At 48.8% G+C, this 18,055-nt stretch overlaps 1 protein-coding gene across 1 annotated transcript in view; it reads left to right on the top strand.

Annotated features, from left to right (window-relative positions):
* The window catches only part of eag (potassium voltage-gated channel protein ether a go-go), a 144,322-nt gene that overhangs the window by 25,160 nt on the left and 101,107 nt on the right, over nt 1–18,055 (top strand). The gene's annotated exons all lie outside the window — the stretch shown is intronic.

The following is an 18,055-nucleotide window of genomic DNA, read 5'->3' as shown; positions in this document are numbered from 1 at the left end:
ACGTGCACTATAGCGCTTCCTTGAGGCTTGTGATCCGCAAGAACAGCTGCAGAGCTTTCGTGGCGTGTAGCGTGCAGGTGGTGCTGCGCGCTACAAGGTACCACAGCTCGAAGCTCCAGTCGCGTCGCAGGTATAGTGTTGCCTTCAAAGACTGGCTCTCTGATAAATAGCATCAGCAGTATAACAGGACATGTTGCAAGTCCTCAGTGGCCTTGGCTTCACAGTCGGAACTCGTTGGCGAGTGCATCAGTTGAATCTTGCACTTGAAGTAGTTCGTGTAGGTCACGTCGAGTCCGATGCTGCAAAGGCACGTTCGTTGTCGCCTGTTGAGGCCTCGCGGGATATAAAAGTCACGAGATGGATGGATATTGTATGGCGGTCCTTACTGACGGCTTGCATCTGTCCAGAGGGATCGCTGTAAACGCCAAGCATGGGCAGATACCGGTGTCGCCGCCGCTGAGATGACCCATTATTCAGTTTCTAGTCTATGACGTAAACGAAAGCTGCCCGCTGTGCAGCTATTTCAGTGGTTGTAGCTAAAGTGTGTTTGCTCAGAGTGGCGGACGGAATCCATACTCCAACAAGGAATCCACACACTCCAATGGCAGAGGATGTAGGCGTAACGGAGTCATCAGTTTAAATATGACGGGGAGCCCTGTAGCTGATGTCAACATTCTCTACAGCAAAATATGTCAGCGCTGGCCGGGGAGCATTTCTCTTGCTCTTGTACCCGGGAACTAAGGTGACAAATGACCACAAAGGAAATTGTCACGGTCGCTCAGTCGGCACAGAAGGGCTTCGATAATTTGCCGGGAGCAAGCTCCGCACCACGAGACCGCAGCCTGAAGCAAGAGGATGACCCGGCACTTTGACAGCGCATATGAACTCGAAGAAACTCCTGCTGCAGAAACACTGGAACCGAAAGGCGTCTGTTTTCTGCAAGGGTTCCTACAATAGACGTGGTTTTTCGGTAGGCCAAGGCACACCCTCAAGGTGTGCCTCGGCCATCACTCCATTCGCTCCCTTCATTCATTCATTCACCAGTAAGTGCTTTGATGTTCGTTTGGGAAATTCCCCGCAGCATAGGAAAGTTCTATCGCAGGACACTTTCACAGAGAGCCGTATGCACTCGTGGCATGGCATTCACGGAGCGGCCACCAGTGTTGCTAGGTCGCTTGCGAAAAATGCTCGCGTATGATTCAATTTTTTGCTTTAATATTTGAACATTGGGTATCTACGTCAATAGTCTGTCGACAGTCACGTCCAGAAACTTGTGACTTGACACATACCGAATGGGAAAGTGCTGCACTATTAACGTGTAGCACGATACGTCACGCTTAGTGAAAGTAATTGCGGCACACTTATCTGGTGACGGCGTTAGACCTCGTGCGAATAGAAATTTTCCAATAGAACGGATAGACTTCCGCAGTCTTGCACGTAGGACACGTCAGTTGCGACCGCAGCTCCATATACATACGTAATCTGCGTATAAATACATTTCAACCGATGTGGCAATGCACTTCTCCAGTCAATTCGGAGAGTTGCTGAACGTAGTCGGTGTTATACCTCCGCCCTGGGCAACTCCTCGATCCACTGTGCGCGGAGCTGTGTCACCTTGCTTTGTGAACATGTAAACTGGCCTATCAGTGTGGTAGTCTGAGAACCTGCGGTACATACGGCAACCAACTCCAGCAGACCTCAGAACATGTAAAGTAGCCTCGCGAGTCGCGTTATCAAACGCTCCTTTGATGTCGAGGAATATGGCGATAGCAATGTAGCGTGCAGATTTGTTGAGCTTGACGCAGTTAGCAAGTCTAATCACGATTTCTACGCTGCTGATGCCCAGTTTTGAACCCTGACATTTGCGGAGGGTTGACATTCATGTCCATCAGCACGCAGTCCAGGAGTGTTAGCACCATCTTCTGCAAAAGCTTTCCGACGCAGCTGAGAAGGGCTGTTGGACTACACGTGCTTATGCCTGTTGGAGACTTTCCAGCATTGAGGACAGGAATAACACGAACTTCTTTCCAGCCAGGTCCAAGGCGGCCGCTCTCCCAGCTGGCTTCGATGCCATCTTCAATGGCGGCAAGAAGGCGCATCTTTGCCTTGTCGTCTAAGTGGGATAACTCAGCGTAACTGACGCAGTCAGTGGCAGAGAATGCCGCCTTGTTCACCAACGTCAAGGCGCCAAGCAGATTCGTAATCGAAAAAGGTTCGTCGGTTGCCATAGTGTTTACTGTCGCTGGAACCTTCTGTGCTGCTCGGGGCAAAGTTGCAAGCGTGGCTGCCGCAGCGATGACAGAGCAGAAATTTTGCGTCCCGTCCAACTCGTTGCTGTTACTGGATAGCGCAACAGAACTAAGAGGATGCAGTTGAGTCGGCGGGGTTCTCAGGCTGTGCAAAATGCTTCGTGTTCTTGTCAGCACTTTTCTTGGATCATGTTTGGCACGGAAGGTCCACCATTGCCTCCTGTCCAGCTTGTCCAGGTTACGTTGGATACGTGTTTGCCATTCGCCTAGCGTCGCGAATTTCATCTGCAGATAAAGTTTCCACAAGCACGTCTACCAGATGTGCGGCGCATTGCCGAAGCGTCTCATACTCAATGTCAGCCGTTGAATGAGTTTCGAGGTGGTTTGGGATGTTGAATGCTGCTTCGTTTTGCTTGACTTAGCGCAGCGATAAACTCATCGTACGTCAATCCAATAGGTCTGAATCCTCGAGTGTTACACTTTATATCTCCCAGTATGTGCAACGGACAGCCTTTGGTTGTCTGAGGGGCAACACAAAGAGACATGTAGGTTGGCACCTGGTCACTGCCATAACTTCCTTCCGATGTCAGCGAACCAGATCGCAGTAGGAATAAGGTGCGAGGAAATCATGGTGACGTCAAATGCGCTGTATCGGCCTTTCTTGTCGAAAGTTGGCCGCCCTTCGTCAATAACTGCCAGGTTATTAGATGTGCTAGATCCAAAAGGCGTCACCCGCCGTGGTTGCTCAGTGGCTATGGTGTTGGGCTGCTGAGCACGAGGTCGCGGGATCGAATCCCGGCCACGGCGGCCGCATTTCGATGGGGGCGAAATGCGAAAACACCCGTGTACTTAGATTTAGGTGCACGTTAAAGAACCCCAGGTGGTCGAAATTTCCGGAGTCCTCCACTACGGCGTGCCTCATAATCAGAAAGTGGTTTTGGCACGTAAAAACCCCATAATTTTAAAAAAGGCGTCGACCGCGGACTGAAGAACTCTTACCGCCCTAGGTAGGGTGATGCGTGTTGAAGTTTCTAGTTAGTGTGTGTAGTCCACTTGTTTTATATAACATCTCCTGCAGCCTATCCACTTCAATTGCAGACAGAGGTGGTGTGTACGCCCCAACCACCGTACAGGTCATTTTGACCCACTTCGCTGTCATTGCAGCGTGCTCGCTAGATGCATCGGCTAGTATGACATGAGCATTCAAAATTAAATCTTTTCGGACAGCCACGAGAACTCTGCAAGTGTCCGCTCTTGTCAGTGAAAGTGTTATGGTGTATCCAGAAAGGGGAATGCCTGGTGCTCACTCGATACTTTGAGATGACGACCACCGGCATGTTTGAGTGAGTCACCGCATTGGTTATTTGGGGCAGTCATTGACCAAGTCACTTACTGATCGTGACTGATTGATTGAGTTAGTGAGTGATTTCGATGATTGAGCAATTGCACTGTTCCACTAGCATGCCTCATAATCAGAAAGTGGTTTTGGCATGTAAAACCTCACAATTTGTTACTGTCCCTCTAAGGGAGTGATTAGCAGGTACACTGATTGTGTGATTGATTGCATCGATTACTTAAGGGAATGATTTATCCACCGACCGACCGACCGACCGACCCTACCTACAAACAGACTGACTGACTTGTTTGTTTGCTTGCTTGCTAGTGCACTCGCTCACTTGCTTAGTCCATTCACTCACACTCTCTTTGCTATCTCTCTCTATTCATTCACTCACTCACTCGCTCACTCTAGTCATTCACTCACTCAATCACTCGATTCACCCACTCACTCACGTACTCGCTCACTTCATTAATTCACTCACTCAATTGCTCCATTCACTCACTTCATTCATTCACTCAGTCAATCTATCTATTCATTCACTCACTCCCCTCACTCGCACTCTGTTCACTCACTCACTCACTCACTCACTCACTCACTCACTCACTCACTCATTGAAGGTTCCAAAGCAACAGAGGGCAACGAAAGAAGCACACCGAAAAGTGGATGTACGCGATTGGGGCCGCGGTATGAGCTCAAGTTATCCCTGGCAGTGCATCTCGCGCTTCAACTAGCTTTCTTGTCGCTATGGCGGGAATGTATACAGCAGCATCGCAGAATAGCACACCACCTGTATCAGCCAAGACGAACTTATCTGGCCTTTGTTTCTTCAACAGCGCCTCCGCACGTGCACCGAATGGCGCGCCCCAGTTCACGCTTTTTCCTTTTGTTCTTTGTTTGTTTCTTTTTTAACTTGAGGCCAGTGTGCACTTCACACGAGGTCATTTAAGCATGCGCGTTCACACCTGCAAAAAGGATGAATTTCTGTTGTCAGTAGCTGCTCTTACGGGACACAAACAAGCGCACGGCTTTGATGCCTAATTTGATTTCGCGCACGCGTTATCCCCTGCAACGACTCGCTGGTTGGGAAGCGCAGTGCAGTCGCCGGCTGTTTAATGTTCTTGGTACAACTACGAGGCAGTACTAAATCACGCTGTAATGAATATGAATAGGTGAAAAAAGCGGAAGCGTTCGTTCTGCTTTTTATTGTTGTTGCTTTTTTTGTTCTTTTTTTTAACACACGCGACCTCTTTATGGTCTAGGAAAGCAGCGCTTCATACACTAAATAGACCTCACTAAAGACTCCTAATCACGGTGATATATCGGCGTTAGTAACGGGTTCTACGTTTCGGCGTCAGTAGCTGAGGCCCGTTATAGCTAACGTTACCAGCTTTTCTGGTTAATGCACGCCACTACCGAAGGTGCTCGCTGGGTCAATGAGTACGGGGTTCTGCCGCAGAGCACGAAGGTCGAGGGTTCGATTCCCACCTTCGGCGGCCACATTACGACGGGGGCGGAACGCAAGATCCCTCGTGTTCTTGAAGTTGGGTAACGCGTCGGCGTTTCGTAGAGATTCAGTCTAATGAAATAACCGGACGGTTAAGAAAAAAGGACAGCGACTTTGGCGGAGGTAATATCGTTGGCTATCACATTTCATATTTTTTTATCATTTCGCCGCGCAAAACAGCTAGGGTTTCAGAGTTTTTGCGACAATGTAATGACTTCTGGTCGTCAGCAGGTGGCCTTCTCAAGCGCAGCGAGGATGAGAAAGCGTTAAAATAGTGTGTGCGCGTGCGTGCGTGCGTGCGTGCGTGCGTGCGTGCGTGCGTGCGTGCGTGCGTGCGTGCGTGTGTGTGTGTGTGTGTGCGTGTGTGTGTGTGTGTGTGTGTGTGTGTGTGTGTGTGTGTGTGTGTGTGTGTGTGTGTGTGTGTGTGTGTGTGTGTGTGTGTGTGTGTGTGTACGTGTACGCGCGTGTTTTGAGGTGCGTATGGTACCTTCACGCTGGTGGTGTGGGACAAGGCAGCGGGACGATGTTCAGCGCTCTAAAAAAATTTCTAATTCCGGCATAAAAAGAAAATTCTCTGGCAATTTAGCGGTAAATGCGAGAGAAATGAGCGAGTCATTGCATTATTTCACCAAAGGGTTGACTGTTCGATTGACTGGTAGGCATACTGATTAATGTGACCAAGATTGATTAGTTGACTTCTCTCATGTGCGGGATCAGTGATTTAACTCTTTCGTTACCACTAGAAATTTGCTCATTTTCGGTGTTTTCATGTTTTATCATTTTATTTGAACACTTAGTAGTCACAACGTATACTGCGATACATAAAGCTATAGCCTGGTCACCGGTGTTTCGAACACTCGAGGAACACGAGTGAATGTAATAATTTGCTATTTTCGGTATAGTACGAAGTGTTAGATAAAATCTGAAATATACGAAAAATGCACCATGGTTACTAATTGCCAAGTTTTGCAAGTCAGGATCACGCAAAAAAAAATGTTCTTGTGAAGTTTTTGTTGGCGTCAATGCTAGCCATAGTGGTGCCCGTGCTACGCGGGGAAGCAGTAGCTTTGCAGTTGTGAAAACGGCCGAGTTCCTATTGTGCAGGGAGCTGTTGCGTTTACTCAGTGCAGCAGGCACTTCGCTTGTTTTTTTTTACTTCATTGTTTAAACTTGCGAATCAATGGTCGTCAGGTCAGGGAGCATGCAGAAGCCTGCACATACTTGATTATTGATTTCGATCAGCTTTTCTGTGCAAGCAAGGTGATCTCGTGTGCGTTCAACTAGCGTTGAAGGCTTCACGTGCTTTGTTAAGTTCCTGCACAGTGATATACAGCACTATGGAGTGTTGCACAATATCGTAAAGTAATGAATAAGGCCACTTGCGCAGGCGGTGTTCATAATGTAAGAGATCAGACAGCTGGTCATGCTTCGGTTGAAGGTCGGTCTGATATCGCCTGCATGCTCTTGTGTGAGGGAAAAGCCCACGTGACCAGAAGGATTGCTCGTAATAACTTGTACATAAGCTGTCGAAACACTGATGGATAAAAGCAACCTACAGTTGGGGAAAACAGAGTTGCACTTTATATTAGACAAACGCAACTATCAGAATAGCGCATACTCATGAGTCGATACCGTTGTTTGAAACGTCGTCAACACAGACTATCCGTCAGACCGGAAAATTGGTAACCAGAGAGAACGTTCTGTTTCTTCACACTGCTGGTGTCATTAAAAAAAATGATGTTGCCGACTTGACCAAAGCGCAAATTTTGTCTTTCTATTGAAGAACTGCTAGGAGCACTGGAGACTAGTTTCGATGATACCTCCAGTCGAAGTTTCATTTTTCTAGACTCCCCAATTTGCCAATAGTTCTCAAATCGGACAAAAATGTTAAAGTTTCGTCCTCATTTCAGACGCTACACGATGTTGCTAACAGAATTACAACAGAAACGTTTAACAACGCGTAGGAAAACTGTTTCTCAAGTTGATATATAACTCACGCCTTTACACCTTAGGGTGTCTAAGAGTGGGAGTTATAGACCCATTCACACCTTTTAGTTTTACGGGTGTAAATTATTTTACCGTGTACAGCAATTTTTCGTAGGGAATTCTACGGTTTTTCGGTCGACATGAGAAGCATGAGGACTGCTGTACTTTTAAGCTTGGCAAAGCTCGGTGAAGCATACAAATAGTTGTCATTTGGAATGCCATCTCATTTTTCTCGCATCCCTATAGCTTTCGCTTTAAACGACACTAAAGCGATAAATCAAAGCGTCGTAGCGTTACCTGGCCAGTGCAAGATGCCTATGACGCGAGGCAATGCAGATGAGCTAAATGCTCGCGTTTGATCGCGCATGCGCAGGAAACCGAGCGTATTGTGAATACTACTTAAGGCGTGTGTTCTGGTGGGTGAAGCGTCACGGAGTGGTGACTTATGTTGTTGTAGACGTACACGCGTAGAAAGCACAGAAAGGAGAGCTAGCGGGATGAGTTTCCAGCGGCTGAATGGAATGTTTATTGCCATAACGCTGTAAAGACTATTATCAAGCCTTTCTTTTTTCCGCATATGCAGGAAAAATAGACTTCTTGAAAGAATGCTTCACCGCTGAAAACTGATTTAGGGCTGCTTCTCTAGCGTCCTTGTAGTGGCGTTTTTTTTTTTTTCGCCGCAGTTTCTCGATGGAGGAGCGGAGAGGTGGTTGGTTGCTTTCTCTCGGCGGAGAAACATTGCGCTGCAAATTACAGCTGAGGGTTTCGGTGTAGCGAGGTGACCTTGAAGCCACGGCGCGGCGCTACTCGTGTACCGCATCGTGCGAGCGAGTTTTCATCCGAAACAACCTCAAGAACACGAAGGAGGGCTTTCTAATTTTTTTCCCCCACACCGGCCGTGTAGTAATTTCGTTTACGACACCGCCACAATTTCGTTCTCAGAGAGCGAGAGTCCAGGGCCGAAAGCCTCGGGCCCCGCACCGAGTGTTTTGGCACGCGTGTGTGTGTACGCTCTCCTGCGTATGTGCCGTAGGCAAGGGTGGGAGAGGAGTTTCGAGAAGAGAGGGAGAGGATGGAGAGCGAGAGAGGAGGGGGAAGAGGAGAGGAGAGGGAGCGGTGTCCGTGTTGGCGCGAAGCCAGCGAAGCCTTTGCCTACAGTAGCTGCTGAGTGAGTGATGCGGAGGAAGAGTCGCGAGAAAGGGAAACGGGAGAGAGAGAAAGTGGAAGAGCGGAGAGAGGGTTAGGGTTGTTCGCGGCACGGCCACACCTGCGGCTGGTTGGAAAGGAGGAAGAGGGGGGAGGGGAGTCGGTAGAGGATCGATGTCCTCAGAGACCGTGACGCCGCCGAAACTGCCAGCTGGTGGCCTTGAAAACCGCCAGCCATTTCCCCCTCCCCTCCCTTTCCCAGCTGTCCGCCGCACTGCTCAGGTGAGCCGAGTGTCACAGCTGGTTCGTAGTGTGTGTGTGTTGTTGTTGCCGTGCTTCGAACCTTCTTTCCCTGAAATCCCCGTGGTCGCTTCCTTTTCTGACGTTCGTGCATACGGCTCGCTAGGTCCCTATCGCTTACGCACTTCTGTGTTTACATTTCGCCTTCTTCCTTACTAAATGTTAAGTACGGAAGCTTGGCACGAGATTCCGGCGGCCATCTCAATATAATAAGGAATAAAGACAACAACAACGCCAGAAAACGTTATGAAAGTACAAAGCACTGTCAAAAGTCTATAGCGATCTGCCAAAGCGCAAACAGTGCATGTCTGTGGATAACGGGGGAAAAAACAAGGAAAAGGAAATGTCATAAAAATGCAAGAACAGTAGAAGCATGGACAGGTAACGCGAACATCGAGAAAATTAAATACGCACGTCAACTACTGTTCGCAATTAATTTATAACATCCTCTGTCCACGAGAAAATCCCGAAGTGTCTTGAGAGCTAATATCAGTTTCAGGAGCGCGACCAATGTCCGAACACTCTTTGTGTCTACAGCCGTAACTCGTGTTGTATATTAAAGCCACACGGTGAACGTTTTCCTTACATAAAAAAAAATCGCAGCGTTCTCCCAGGAGCAACACCAGTGGCAGCTACCGTAACTTCGTAAATTTATTGTCGTTTAAATTTCTGTGTTGATGGAGAGAGGGAGACAGAGAAAAGAAAATGAAAAGTAGGTAGTGCTAACCAGCTAAGGTGATTAGGTTTGCTGCCTCGAACCAATTTAAAGAGTTTAACGTCCGAGAGAGACAGATAAGGAAGGCAGGGATGTTAGCCAGTCAAGAGTCCGGTTGGCTACCCTACGCTGGGGGAAGCGGAAGAGAGAGAGGGTTATAGAGAGAGGGTTATAAAGACGTACACGGACAGCACTTGAGTCAAAGCCACTCGTATAAACCAGGCGTTCCCAGAAGGCACAAAAGTGCCTTCACTGCCTTCTGAGCCGATGATCGGTGGCGGCGGTGCTCTAGTACTGTCTGTTCACTCAGAGGGCGGTCATCTAGTTTCCTCAATGTGTTGGACAAAGATTGTCTTTGTGCTTGAATTTGAGGACAACAGTGGCACAACAAGTGGTAAATGTTCTCCCTGTATCCGCAAACATCACATGCAGGACTATCAGCCATTCTAATTAGTGCTGAATAAGCTTTCGTGAAGGCAACTCCCAGCCACAACCGACACAGAAGAGACGCGTCGCGTCGGTGCAGTCCGGCCAGAAGTCTGAGTTAGGGCTTAGTCCGTGCAATGTGATGCGCCTTGTATGTGCGGTATCCCACTCTGCTAAGGAGAGCGTGTGTGCTAGAATGCGAAGTTGTCTCGCAGCCCATGGGAGACGCTGTGAAAGTGGGTAATAGGAAAAACAAACGAGGACTTGAGACCCTCTCTAATTTTTCTTGATTTTATTGCGAGTGCAGTGCTAACGCTGTGGTTGAGGCTTTTATTCTTGCGCGAGACAGCTACCTCGATTTACATCTGCTGATAACCGCTTCCTCCGCCTCAACCCCTGGATATTACTTAGAAAAAAATTGGAGGACGCTTAAACTTCGCCTTTAAGAGGGAAACGCCGATAGCATTCAAAGATCCCTGACTGCTTTCCACACTTCCCGGAAACTGCAGCTTATGTAACCGTAATGTTTACCGGAAGAAGTTGGCGGTGAACGCTATGCACGAAGATGAGCTTTCTGGTACAAACGCGCCGTGAGTGGGCCGATCCCGAAGGTAGTTCACAGCCGCGACAAAAAAAAAGCATACATCATTTTCAGGTGTCTATTATTATTCGACACGATCAGTATTAAAGGCTGAGAAGATTTAACATAAAAGGCACATGCTGTATGTGTTTCGTTTCATGTCATTTGTTTGTGGGCTGTCGTTCTGAAAATTCCCAGGAATAACTTTGTCAAGAATGTAAGAGAACGTATGAGCAACATTAGTGACAGAATCGTGCGGCAATATAACCGGCATATGCCGCATGTCATATAGCAAGGCGTGGCAAATACATATACCTAAATGTATGCTCAAATTTTCGCTCACGGACAACTCCACCGACACCGGATTTTCTGCCACACGGAGCCCTTAACGCTGTCTCGTTAAAAGAGGGTTTTGAAACTACTACACAAGGTGTGAAGCGCAAATATTAAACATACTGCGCAAGGGTGGTGGTGTGTGTCTTTCATCGACGCTTAAGGGTTACCTCTGCGCATGCGCTGTAGATCACTTGCGCTGACTGAGTGACGCGTATTGCACGTGAGCCGCAAGACATACGTAGCATCTAATAACGAAGACGATAAGGCACGTTGCTCACAAGCGGCAGTGGTTCTCAAGTATCCCCACTCGCGGGAGACCGCCTGTATTGAGCACGGTACAACAGATGCTAACGGTCACTCCTGACATATCCGTGGCACGACGAATTTCCGCTATCAGAGCGCGCGCGAAACCGAAACTGGGAGGCTGCTGCGAGCGCGAAGCCACGCCCCCTCGAGGTGACGTTCTGCCTACGTCACCCGGCCCGTGCCGGCTGGATCACCGTATTTGCAGCTCCCGTAGACAACTAAAGAATTTGAATTCGAGGGAATCAAGCGAAAGAAAAAAGAAAGGCAAACAGGCTACGATTATGATCGAGGGACGCTGTAGTTAGGGTGTCCGGATTCATTTTGACCATCTGGGGCTCTTTAAATCTAAGGTCAGCTCAGTCTAATTACACGAACGTTCTCGCATTTTTTGGATTTATCGAAAGACGGCTGGGGTCGAACCCACGACGTCGACCGCAGCAGCGCAATGCCATAGCCGCTAAGCGACACCGCGCGGAGTGAGCTAGTAGACTACTAGTTCCCTGCGGTAATTTTTACAGATACTATACGCTCAGCTTCATGGGCAAGACTGGGAAGGCGTTTCCCTTTTTCTTTTCTTTTACGTTAGTCTTCATGCACCTCCTCGTTCACCTCCTTTCCACGCTTTCCGTTGAAGTCGACCTCGGTGGGCGGAGCGAGTTGGCGAGTGGCGGCGACTCGCTCGTGCGAAGCGATTCCGGCTGCGTGACCTCCGAGGTCGCTTTTTTGTTTCTGCATCCTCCCGCTGCCATGGGGAGAGGGTTACAGAGGAGAAGAGAAATGGGGGTGAAAGGGCAGCAGAGGGACATCTGCCGCTTACCTCGGGGCCTTGCAAAACCCCTCGTCACCCTTTTTATACCATTCATTTTCTTTCCATCTTATCGTTTCATCCATAACCTGGACGCTTTGCTCCTTGTGTGTGTGTTTATTATGCAGTCGGTTTGTTTTGGCCCTGGTTTATGTTTTGCGAGACGACTCCACTGGGACGAGAGGGTGAATGGAGTGCGGGGGAGGGGGAGGGGGACAAGGACACGGCGTTTGTGGCGGTTGTTATAGAAGCGAGTGGCTCACTCGGACGTGCTCCCGGTGAAGTTGTTTTTCCACCGCTGACTCAGCACACGCATTGTGTCTCGTTTACCGGCATAGTTTCGTTTTCTTTTTCCATTTTCTTTTTTTTTTCTTTTCTAGGCTTGGTGGGTCTGAGTGAGTGAGGAACTCGCGTTGACGCAGGTACAGGTTTCGGAGTTTTCAATTAGAGTGCGGTTCGTCGTTGTTCAGTTCGAGCTGGGACGTGACCTCGAAGGCCGACAGGGCGTACGGACTCGAGAAGCGCGCAGTTAATTCAGAATTTAGGATGATGCTCTTAATGCTGGTACCAGCCGCGACTTGAAATGTTCAAACCAACACACCGCTGTGAAAGTTTAGTAACTAAGGCGTTATTGTGCTGGTTGTGAGGTTCCGGGTTTAATTCCTAGCCGCTGTCAAGACTTAAATGCCGGACAGAGTGCAGCAAAAAAGAAATCACCACTGTGGCCCCGGCGTTTATCCCTGAGTTAATCCGGACGGTTCATTAAACGAAGGCTTGGTAGGCTGCCGGATCCTCGGTACGCAGGTGCTGCTTGCGCTCGGCTGCACGAGCCTGTTCTTGTCCCCGGGCTGCAGCATCGGCACGGCCTAGACGAGCTCGTTCTCGGTTCCGCACGCAGCGTTGCTGATCAACAGCTGCCTGCTCTTCAGGAGTACGCATGACGCGTGGCCTACCCATTTGGATGCCGTAGAGAAAATTCTGCGCGCGCCCTCAGCTGTGACGGAGAGAAACGACGTCACTACTGGTGCAGCCAATCGCACGCCTCTCATTCTTCTTTTTCGCGCATGCGCATGGGGTTGCGCCGCAGGAGTTTTCGGCGTACAGGTGACAGGCAGATGGACGGACGAATCGGCTAGCCATGTACAGCTTTGCTGTAAAAAAATACAGGAAGGAAGGGAACTCCGCGCTCGTGTGAATGTTTTCATTCGCTTTCAAAACTTAGACTGCCTACAGCGGGTGCGAGCCTCGGTGGCCATGGAATATCGAATGATTGCGGTCTTGGACGAATGGAGATAACTGTGTTCGTCACGCCGGCGTCATCGCCGGGTTTCGATGTCATCGACGCTGTCGTCTGGTCCTCGCAGTCAAGCCGTAAACTGATTTCTTACAGTGTGCCTCTCTTTGTGCGCCGTAACTGAACAAAGCAACAAAATCGGTCCGTTTTCCAACACGTCACTTCTGCTCGCCGTAAAACGCTCGTATACAGCGCAGTGACATCATGTGGTCAAGATTGATTCATCGCCGTTCTTTCCCACGGCGTCTGTCATATCACGTGAGTTGATTTGGAGCGTTAGGCTCGCCGTGGTCACCGAATGGTGAAATTGAACGCGCATTGGTCGTGAAGGACATGACCTGACGAGTTGTCAACTTTACACCGTAGAACAACCGAAGAGTCAAACGTTCGTAGTTCAGGTCAACGTTTCTGTATGTTTTATTCGGAGTTTTAGTTTGTACAATATTGCGGACTGTTTATCACCAAGCAGGAATGAGATAGCAACGAAAAATACATAATTGCAAATTGAATAAATGCGCTTCACGATAAAAAAGAAGACAGCAATGTTATAAATCAACAAAAGAATTGACATTCAACTTACCCTACTCTTTTACGTTTTGTGGAAGGAAAGAAAACCAGTAAGCGAGTGTTCGAGCAAATGCTGGTGTCAATGAATGTGAGCGGTGGTGGCGTGTGTGTCTACGGGGATAGGTATAAATAACGGCCTAATCACTATTTCTTATTTAGATGTATAGAAAGAAATCTGCCCGAATGTTTGTTCTTTTCTGTTGAAGCAAGCCTACACCGTTATTTCTCAGTACTTCTCAAGTGCGGGATGAATCATTTACTATTAAAATAAACACCTGCATACCTTTCAGGAGCTATAAGTACTAGATTTCCTGTAAGGGTCTCATACAATGCACGCATGATCAAGTTTAGATCTACCTTTCTCTTTACAAGGTCTGTCTCTTTGACTACAACCATGGATCAGGGTTAAACTTAAGTCATGGTTACAGTCATTAATATATATATATGACCCATCACACTATATATAATGTATGCTCGACTGCTCGTAAGAAGACCGGAAAGTTTCACTTTAGAAACAACGTTAAAGTTGCGTTTCTTGGCCGCTTCCTTGTTTTGCCTTAAGCATGCCCGATATGTTCTAAATTAGCTGCTAATGAGCTACTTCATCATTTCTCTCACACGTATTTCCCCTTCAAATAATAGGTTGGGCGTCTCCCACCATAGAGGCTTGCTGCGGCAAAGCATCCTCTGCAGGAGCAAAGCGCCTGGAATGCTGCATACGGGATTAGGATGGATTGGGGAGGGGTTTGGAGTTTGTTGCTGGCTTTCCTGGCAGTTAGTTTTGAGAGCTGATCGACGTCATTGTCGCCGACTTATGAGTGAAAAAGAAAATCAACTGTTTAAATGTTGTAAGTCATCTGTTTTCACATACGTGGCAATTACTTTTAAGTTTTTTTTTAAATTATTTTCTTGGCCTTTTGCGTGAGTCGGTACCAGAAGCCCCGAATGATAGGTTTGCTTACATTACTCTGCAATCAGGTGATTGTGCAAGACATCATGTCGCGGTTGTAAAGCTCAATCGCACAGCGTGGAAAAAAAATGGAAAAGGAGTGCTTCTCCCAAAACCCGGCGAACGAATAGACGTCACGATCTCTTGACAGGATCAAAGCAAAAAATGACGTCATCGGCAGCATACGCTTATAGCTTTATGCATCCTGTTCCCGGAACAGAAGGCGCTCCTACCAGCGCGTTTTATTGAACCGCTCTAACATTGGATCGATTGCAAGCACGAATGCAGGGAACAAAGAGCAGTCCTGCCGGAATTTTCTTCTCAAATGAATACTAGGTGTTGAACTGCCGTTCTGACGTGGCTCAGCTGTTCTTTCCAAGAACAAGATGCTTTCAATTCGTTCAAACTTTTTGCGGAAGTCATGGGCCTCGTGCGCGACCAATTTCGGCTCCCCGGTGACGTCACAGGGATACTTTTGCCTTTGCCGTCTGTTATGCTCCGGCTAGAATAAGCCCGACTTGGCGCTTCCCGTAGCACGGCGCTCTAGAAATACAACCTGCATTTGCTTTCTAGTGCCACTTTGTACGTGCCAGCATTAAGAGGACAACAAGAAATTATGTACTTAATGTGTCTTTCATATAACCACCCGACGTGGTGGCCCAGTGGCTGCCACGACGCGGAGTCGATGCGTTAGCTCCTCCTGAGTAGTGGCATGAGGGGGTGGAGTCTGGTGCCTGACTTTCGCCAATTGCCGTCGTGAACGAGACAAAGGCCAGATGAAATCAAGAAAAGGGCAGTAATGCGATTTCTCAGCAACAAAACAAACTGGCGTTATTAAGTAGTGGATGTGAATATGTTAGACAGAAAAAGTATAAACGTGACAATTCCAAAGCACAGGTGTAACAATGTTGAACAATTACGATGTGCGATCGCAACGTGAACAATTAATATCAGTTCAAACTACATTTCTAAGCAACAATCGGGAAAGCGAATATTTAGAGTCCACAGTCCACAGAATCATAAGTCACATGAAGCAAACCGGGCGCGCCGACAGTCCCTCCCAACCGATGCGGCCCGTAAGTGACCCTCGACATCGGCGCCTCGACGTCGGCGGCTGGCTTCCACGGCGGCCGGCGGTGTTTGGTGTCGGGGCGTGATGTCGGCAGCTTATTAGCCCAGGAGTTGCCCGACGTTCGTTTATCGTTCCCGGAGCGGACTTCCCACGTGTCGTATCGGCGCGTTTCTATAAACCTCTCGAGGCGTCGGCGTCCACCTCTTGTCGTCCAGACATGGATCACACACGCGTACGCTGGATCTCGCCGTAGTTCAGGTTCCACTGGCGGTCACCTTCACCGGCAGTCAGTTTGATCGCACACAAAACAATAGCTGCGGACGAAGACGGCTTCACGTAGGCCGGGCGTGCTTCCACCGAGGTTCGGATTCTGCTAGCGGTCACCTTCACTGGCTAGCAATTTAATAGCACGCAAAACAACGGCTGCAGACGCAGCCAGCTTCACGTAGCCCGGGTGTGTAGCCACCACGGTTTCTACTCTACCAGCGGTCACCTTCTCCGTCGAACAATTTAATCGCACACAAAGCAGCAGTCACGAACGCCCACAGCTCACGTGCTGTGGGTGTACCCACGCTCACGTTCCCTACCGTTTGCGAAACGGTTCAGCACGTAGGCTTCCGGCCCGTTCTTAAAGAAACGATGCTTAATAAGCGTGTATACCTAGGATGCGGGGGTAGAGAATTGAAGAAATAACGCGACTTTTGTGGACAGCGGCTATGGTGTGGCGCTGCTGTATTGTCAGAGCACGTGGAACGGCCAGGAGGCCAATACGGACTGCTGCGAGCAGTGTTCCGGTTTGTGCTTGTCTGTCGGAGACACCCCTCGTTCGTGTCAGTTCAGGGTGAAACTTCGATAAGAACCTTCGCGGATCCTTGTAGGTGTGAACCTCGGCAGAATTAGTCGGCGTTTAGTGGTTGTTACGCCCTTAAGCCTCCCTCAGCACACGCATCCCCCCCCCCTCCCACACACACACACACATAGCGGAACATCTGCATAAACATTTACACGATACAGTGTGGTAATCGTCTAGGTTCCAGGTCACGACGGTGGGCTGTGAACTAAAAGTTTCCCATCCAGATACCCCGCATAAACGCACAGCAGACCCCTAGATTTTCCGGAACGGAAAGGAGGGAAATAAAGAGTCATTGAGGGCGCTGAACGGCGGGGGAGATCATATTCAAAACGTAGGGCATAATCATGCGCCTTGCTACATTTTGCCTGTTTAACACGGGCGAATTCTACAAGCCATATTTTGGTACAGTAAGGAAGAGAATCGATTTCAGCCACGACAGGCAAAGGAAAATTAAATTATGGGGTTTTACGTGCCAAAACCACGATCTGATTATGAGGCATGCCGTAGTGGGGGACTCCGGAAATTTGGACCACCTGGGGTTCTTTAACGTGCACCTAAATCTAAGTACACGGGTGCTTCCGGCTTTCGCCTCCATCGAAATGCGGCCTCCGTGGCCGGGATTCGATCCCGCAACCTCGGGCTTAGCAGCCCAACACCATAGCCAATAAGCCACCGCGGCGGGTCACGACAGCCAGCTTGACAATGGAAGCTGTCGAATCCGAGGCCCTAGAATCATCTTAGCCCAGACCTGAAGCTTCCTTGAAGCGTGTGCCCCGACTCCTGCTACTGAAAGCCGGAGAGTAATCTGAGGTGTACCATTGCCATCGTCATCAGCAGAAGCAGAGAGAGAGAGAGAAAGAGAGAGAGAGAAATAACTTTATTTGCCATTGCAGGGTAGGAAGTTAGGGCAGGTAGGCCTAGTGTGGCTCCCAGGTGGGGGCGACGTCTTGGGCCCACATCAGCAGAAGCAGTAGCGGCGACGGTGGCGTGCTTACTGTGTGACGTACCTTTTGGTACCGCTTCTGTTTTGGTACGCTAAGATCAACCAGCCAATCAATCAATCAACCAACCAATCAATCAATCAATCAATCAATAAATCCTAATCGTACCGGTTTAATTCATGGCCGGCTGGCGAGCGAAATCAGTGTCATATTAAGACTGCCAATTTGGGTAGTTGGATTGGATTACCGGTCACAAACAAAAAGTCGGCGCTAAGTCGGAAGGCAAAGAAAGGATGGCACAACACGAGCAACGTCTCACGTACATTCACGTGCAATGTGAGCTGCAACACGCTGCCAGCCGTGGTTGAATGTGGCCCAAGATGTCTGAAGACTGCACATCGGAGCCGTCTTGGTGCCGGTGTGTCGACAGGGTGGGATTGTCTGTCGGTAGGCCTTTGTGCAGAGATAGGATTGCGCCGAGATGAGTGCCGAGATGGGACAGATAGGAGGATAGGCCGGTGTGTCGATAGATAGGAATACACCAGCACACCGGTGCAATTTTATCTTCTTGCTTCGCCTGAACGCTGAGTTTCGTTTGTTACCGTAAATGTTTTGTACTAGAAGACAGACGTAGCCAGATGACTCCAGGAAGTGTATATTTTACAGACCACATAAAGGGGTTTCTAG

Source organism: Dermacentor andersoni, chromosome 7 (genome assembly GCF_023375885.2).
Source record: "Dermacentor andersoni chromosome 7, qqDerAnde1_hic_scaffold, whole genome shotgun sequence".
NCBI classification, from domain to species: Eukaryota; Metazoa; Arthropoda; class Arachnida; order Ixodida; family Ixodidae; genus Dermacentor; species Dermacentor andersoni.
Note: the sequence above shows the minus strand (reverse complement) of the source record. Positions and strands in the feature narration are given on the sequence as shown.